This window comes from Salvelinus sp. IW2-2015, unplaced genomic scaffold (assembly GCF_002910315.2).
Source record: "Salvelinus sp. IW2-2015 unplaced genomic scaffold, ASM291031v2 Un_scaffold1015, whole genome shotgun sequence".
Taxonomy (NCBI): Eukaryota; Metazoa; Chordata; class Actinopteri; order Salmoniformes; family Salmonidae; genus Salvelinus; species Salvelinus sp. IW2-2015.
Genome location: NW_019942688.1, coordinates 318,943 through 326,301, shown reverse-complemented (window position 1 = coordinate 326,301; position 7,359 = coordinate 318,943).

The following is a 7,359-nucleotide window of genomic DNA, read 5'->3' as shown; positions in this document are numbered from 1 at the left end:
CACCCCCCCCATCTGTCAGCAAGCACCAGCTAAGAAGAGGAAGGTGTTTGACTATGGCAAGCAGAGAGCTGAGGAACAGAGCTCTACATTATCAAACCAAAAGTGAGACAACACACATCACACGGTTCATAACAGGAGAACAGCTCCAATAACCATGCCAAAGCTTGCCTCAGACTACTCTGAAAGAAGCTGTGGAAGGGACCTAGTGATGAATTGAATGAAGACAAAGACCCACTCTACTGTAAAACAAGCCCACATTTATTATCTAAATGTGACCTACACTGAATATGCAAAAGTATGTGGACACCCATTCAAATGAGTGGATTCTGTTATTTCAGCCACACCCGTTGCTGACAGGTGTATAAAATCGAGAAAGAAAAAAATCGGAGTTTACAGATTTTTAGATAATTGATGTTAATAGGTTAAAAAAATTCCATTTTTATTAAACAACATTTTAAATATATTAAGCTTTAATATGTTGTCACTCAACCACTTATGTATTTCAGTCAAAACTTCTACCACCACCACTAGGGCTGTGACAGTAAGTTGAATAGTCTTTATTTTACGTATGTTTGTGTGGTTTTGAGACACATCATTGCTGTGTGTATTAGCTAGAGTATTCAAGTGTGTATTGGCCCAGCCCTTTGGGCACTGCATCTTGCTCTATTGTGTCAGAAGCATAATTAGAAACAGTAGCCTGACATCGATCTGCTGTAGCCTGACATCGGTAGTGTGGCTGTAGCCTGACATCGGTATGTGCGTAGTGACATGTATGCGCTGTAGCTGACATCGTAGTGCTGGCTAGCTGCATCGTAGGCTGCTGTAGCCTGACATCGGTATGCTGGCCTGTAGCCTGACATCGGTAGTGCTGCCTGTAGCCTGACATCTATGCTGGCCTGTAGCCAGCTACCCTGGGCATTAACAGTGCCTTGATGCCAATTCCATACATGAACCTATAGTATAAGTTAAAAAAACAATGTAAATACTGGTGTGCCATAATTCATATGGAACAGATCATAACCATGAGAGGAGACAAAGTATCTATCGTGTTGGAAAATCCTATGATCTCAGAATATCATATGACCAATTCAAGACTGTTGTCTGACAACTGCGTGTACTAATCCACGTTAAATTATCTCCCTATGTTTGAAATTAACTTTTTCAAACCAATCTATTTTGGAAACTAGAAATTTAATTCTGGTCTAAGCTGTATGTGCATGGGCCATCCAGAGCAGAGCTAGGCTCCTAGGCCGCCCCAGATCTGTTCTTTAGCTAAACTAGTCAGACTATTGCTTGTTGTATAGACAGTAATCTGATTGACAAGGAGTAGCTAGATGCCTAGACTATTATCCACTGTTCTGCCTGAGTTTGCCACGCTGCCTGATTTGCCACGCTGCCTGAGGTGGCGCTCATCACTTACTGTTGAACACTGAAGGAAGGTCTGTTTTGGGAAATTATGAAAGTCTTTTTAAAAAGTAGCTAGCTACCTTTTTGAGTTTGAATCCTGCGACGCGATTGGCATCAGTTGCTGGGACCGTTACTATCTGTCCAGTGATCCTGCCAACCAAGGCCGGGTCTGAGGAGCAGTTTCTCGTAGCAGGTAACCTAGCTGCTACCTAGCTAGCTTGGTTTTCTTGAGGGCTTGAACACAGCCCGCGACGCGGTTAGCCATTGTGGCTGGGACCGCGGATTGTCCTGGGCTTGTGGCTGTCTAGATCCCTGCTGTTGTTTTCAATCTTCCTTGCGACCTGCCCTGTCTGGAACTGCGAGGAGTAACAGCTTAACCTACGTTGTTTCCATGACAAAGACCAAAGCCGGCGTGAGTAACATTGCCATTGAGGACAGTGGTGTCTCTGTCACAGGTGAAGGATCTTTTAAACTAACAAGAATTGCAGCATCTCTATAGGAGACCTGGGTGGAGTCTGAGGACAAAGTGAGAGAAATGATCTCAGAGAAACTGAAGAGGGACCACAGGATGATTGAGGTGAAGAGGGACCACAGGATGATGAGGTGAAGAGGGACCACAGGATGATTGAGGTGAAGAGGGACCACAGGATGATTGAGGTAAGAGGGACCACAGGATGATTGAGGTGGAGCGGGACCACAGGATGATTGAAGTGGAGCGGGACCACATGATGATGAGTGAAGAGGACACAGGATGATTGAGGTGAAGAGGACCACAGGATGATTGAGGTGAAGAGGGACCACAGGATGATTGAGGTGAAGAGGGACCACAGGATGATTGAGGTGAAGAGGGACCACAGGATGATTGAGGTGGAGCGGGACCACAGGATGATTGAGGTGGAGTGGGCCCACAGGACTGGAAAACCCACCACCGGCCCAGATGACAGGCCCAGGCCGATAGTGGTCAAGTTCCTGAGGTTCAAGGACAAGGTAGCTGTTCTGGAAAGAGCCAAGAACTTGAGAGGAACATATTTTCCTCAATGAGGACTATCCTGAAGCTAGAAGAGGAAATAACTTATCCCAGCCATGAAAGCTGCCAGAGAGCGCGTGGACTATGCTTACATCCAATATGACAGCCTCATTGTCCACCATCCCTCCCAAAAGCTTGGAAGGGATGAGAGAGCCCATGGGTTCGTAGCTTTGATTCCGCAGCGCGCACACACACAGTCACACAAACACACTTACACACACACCAACTGATTAATGGAATGTATATGTTTTCCTCTTGGTTTGTTTGTTCTTTCTTTGATAAGTCAGTATCTAAATAATAGATTGTGAAATGCTTGATAAAGTATGTGATGTAAACAGAGAGTTCTACTTTCTTGGGACCTGAATATTGACAGTCGCTCAGAGGAAACTTCTCAGTGTAACCAGTGCCTGTAATCTGGTTCAGGTTATTAATCAACCTACTAGGGTGTTTACAAACATTACAGGAACAAGATCATCCACATGTATTGATCTCCATTTTTACTAATGCTGTAGACCTTTTTTCTAAAGCTGTATCTGTACCCATTGGATGCAGTGATCACAATATAGTGGCTATATCCAGGAAAGCCAAGGTTCCAACAGCTGGGTCTAAAATAGTGTATAAGAGATCATACAAAAGAGTTTGCTGTGACTCTTATGTGTATAATGTTAAAAATATTAGTTGGTCTGATGTGATTAATAAGGAGCATCCAGACGCTGCACTTGATGAATTAATGAAATTGCTTCTTTCAAATATATAAACATGCATCTGTTAAGAAACTGACTGTTAGAACTGTTAAGGCTCCATGGATTGATGAGGAATTGAAAAACTGTATTGTTGAAAGAGATGGGGCAAAAGGAGTGGCTAATAAGTCTGGTTGCAGATCTAACTGGCAAATTGAGAATTATGTGACTAAACTCAACAAAAAGAAGAATAAACTGTTTTATGAAGCCAAGATCAATGAAATAAAGAATGATGTTAAGTACTTTAAATGATGGGCAGAAAGACAAGTTCAACTCCATCTTTCATTGAATCAGATTGTTGATTCATCACATAACCATTGGATGTGGCCAATTATTTTAATGCTTATTTCATTGTGGGCAAACTTAAGCAGGAAATGCCAACAGTGAGCCATTGTTCCATGCATAAAAATAAAATAAAATATGTAAGAAAAGCATTGAAAGTTGAATTTTGTCGATATAGTGTGGGAGACTTGGAAAATTATTATTGATCAATAATGACAAACCTGGCATTGACAACTTAGATGGAAGGCTACTGAGGATGTTAGCTGACTCTATAGCCACTCCTATCTGTCATGTCTTTAATCTGAGCCTAGAGGAAAGTCTTTATCCTCAGGCTGGAGGGAAGCCAAAGTCATTCCACTACCCAAGAGTGGTAAAGTGGCCTTTACTAGTTCTAACAGCAGACCTATCAGCTTGCGTGTGTTTGACCAAATATAATGCTATTTCTCTGTAAACAAATTAACTACAGACTTTCAGCAAGCTTATAGAGAAGGGCACTCAACATGTACTGCATTGACACAAATTACTGATGATTATTGACCATAACCGGTTGTTTTTTAAAGCTTTTCTACCTCTGTAATATCGTGGATTCCTATTTACTAAAAATCAATCATTAAGACAAAACACAAAAAGTTGCAATATAATCTTGTATACATGTCATTCTATACAAAACAGATACATTCTGAAAGATGTTGATGTGTTAACACATTTTTTATACATCTCTCAATTTAGGATAATACCGTTTATTTTTACTTTACTTAAATTGTATTATTTATGTTGTCTCATACCATGCCAATACATTACCAAGCAATGCAGACAGATGTGGAATTAACCCCATAACAGTTGTGTATCTTTTTAGATCAAGAATACTAATAGGCATGATCAGAACCTCTTTCCTATGTAGGCATATATAATGCACAGCCACATGCAAATCCATAAACTCCACCAATAAAACATTGAAAACCTTAACATGACTACTGCAATGTCATTATTTTTGTCACCATCCATCAATGGTTGAATTGTGTTATTTTTCTTTGTACATGCACAGAGCTTCCAATGGCTGGAGCCAAGCAACGTAGTAAATTAAAAGACCCAAATAAAACGTATGTGAAAAGAAGTGGTCAAAGTATAAAACTTTGCAGTTTTTTTAAAATAAAATGTTTTGTTTTGTGTTTTTTACAACAACCAGGTCTTCTTAACATTTGACATAACTAGTAAGCTTTACATCCTGAATGTATATGGGCTCCAAATATGCACCTGGGAACACATGCACTTTTAAGTAATTGAGCCAAGAACATAATTTCTATATTGTAATTAAAATCATTGACCCATAAGAGAACACATGACCAAAGCATATAGAATAGAAACAACATTATTCTTAATGAGAAATATATCTTATAAACAAATATTTGCATAACGAAAGACATGAAAACTGTCTCCAATGTATTTAGCTGTGTACAACTATCATATTGGCAGTAAGGTCATTGAGAATAACAATAGTTATTGTGAGAGGTTTAGGGATAAATATAGTGAAGGATCATGAATGTTAGAGATTTGTTCAAGTGGGGATTTTGAAAGAGGGGGGATTACAACCCCAAAGTAATAGGGGGAAGAAAGATCATAAAGGTCATTTCAGGTTGGTAATAACTTTATAGAAACATTCACACTATGTGGATTATAAAACATGTACAGACATAGAGAACTATCACATCAAGAAGGTGTAACACGGATCTCTTCTCTGCCTGACAGCTAACTGAGCTAGCCACGCTGCCTGACAGCTAACTGAGCTAGCCACGCTGCCTGACAGCTAACTGAGCTAGCCACGCTGCCTGATAGCTAACTGAGCTAGCCACGCTGCCTGACAGRTAACTGAGCTAGCCACACTGCCTGACATCTGTGAATTGTTAGAGGCTACTGCACTGTTGGAGCTAGGAACACAAGCATTTCGCTACAATAACATCTGCTAAATATGTGTATGTGTCCAATAAAATTTGATTTGATTTTGACATCTGACTGATCTAGCCACGCTGCCTGACATGCATTTTAATAGCAACTGAAAAGGAAAACAATGCTGTGTTATGTCTTGGATTGCTGTCCCCTCCCTGCTGGCTACCAGCATAATAATTGGTTAGGGTGCATACCAAATTACACCCCATTTCCTATAGTGCAATACTTTTGGGACAGAACTAGGTGTGTTCTCCTGTAGTAACGTTTTCATGGGAGAAATCATATGTAGGTAGACTCTGTGTGTAAGAGGTAGGCATGCAGTTTGGTACCTATAACATTAATTCACATTTAGGAATCTGTCACTATTCTCCATTCTTTGGCTTGCAGGTGCTTAAACATTATGGTAAATGCAATGTCTTGGTACTGTCCTTTTAATGACCGTACTAAACCCGGAGCATGCAGATATCTAGAGGAGATACTGTGTTTGACTTGGGACTGGTGAACTGCACTGCATTTTAAAGGGAGTATCCACTTATTGGATGTGCATATACAGTGTAGTCTGTATTAAACCCAGTTTAATCACTGAGGGATACAAGCGTGTGATCTGAGGTGTAACCAGATATGAGTRGACTGCGAGTGTCATGTGACCAACCGTGAAGTGGTATGATGCCAAACCACTTCTGTCACTAGTGGTAAATCTCAGCGTCCCGGAGATCCTAAAGTAGTGGTATAGAGGACTTTACAGTATATGCTGGCCAAATATATCAGCATCACAATCAGTGGACAAAASAGTTTCTTAGAAGCAAGTGAGAGACTTTGCTCAGAGGATTCTTGGTGTTGCTCAAGAAAACAACAACCACCAACACACTGTGACGGCACCACCTCGGACCTAGTTAGCCCTTCATCATTCTACACCAATGGGTCACTGAAGTGTGAGCGTATGTGTGTGTGTGTTCCAGCCAGAGCCTTCCAAGAAGCAGTCCAACTGGCGTAGGAAACACGAGGACTTCATTGCCACCATCAGAGCTACCAAGGGCCTCACTCAGGTCATGAAGGAAGGGGGCGCCTTACCCCCTCCTCCACCCGCCTCCTACGTACCAGGTAACACCACCCTTATCTCCAACTCCACCCCCCCTCCTACGACCCAGTGACTGTGTGATTGTGTTCCAGATTATATCCAGTGACTGTGTTGTCAAGATGTCAAGTATATTTGTCAGATATTCGGTGAATTAGTTTGGACACTGGGGCCCTGATAAGGTAGAAAAAGAAATACGTACATACACACTATAGCAGTTGCATGCGTGTATTGAGGTTTAAACCTCCTGCCCCTTTCTTTGTCCCCTGTAGAAGAAACACCCCCCCCATCTGTCAGCAAGCAAGCTAAGAAAGAGGAAGGTGTTTGACTATGGCAAGCAGAGAGCTGAGGGAACAGAGCTCTACATTATCAAACCAAAAGTGAGACAACACAACATCACACGGTTCATAACAGGAGAACAGCTCCAATAACCATGCAAAGCTTGCCTCAGACTACTCTGAAAGAGCTGTGGAAGGGACCTAGTGATGAATTGAATGAAGACAAAGACCCACTCTACTGTAAAACAAGCCCACATTTATTATCTAAATGTGACCTACACTGAATATGCAAAGTATGTGGACACCCATTCAAATGAGTGGATTCTGTTATTTTTTTTTTATTTTTTATTTTTTTTTTTTTTTTTTTTTTTTATTTTTATTTTTTTTTTTTTTTTTTATTTTTTTTTTTTTTTTTTTTTGTTTTTTTTTTTTTTTTTTTTTTTTTTTTTTTTTTTTTTTTTTTTTTTTTTTTTTTTTTTTTTTTATTTTTTTTTTATTTTTTTTTTTTTTTTTAATTTTATTTTTATTTTTTTATTTTTTTTTTTATATTATTCTAAATTTTCAAATTTTTTTTTTTTTTTTTTTTAATTTAATTGTTTTTTTTTT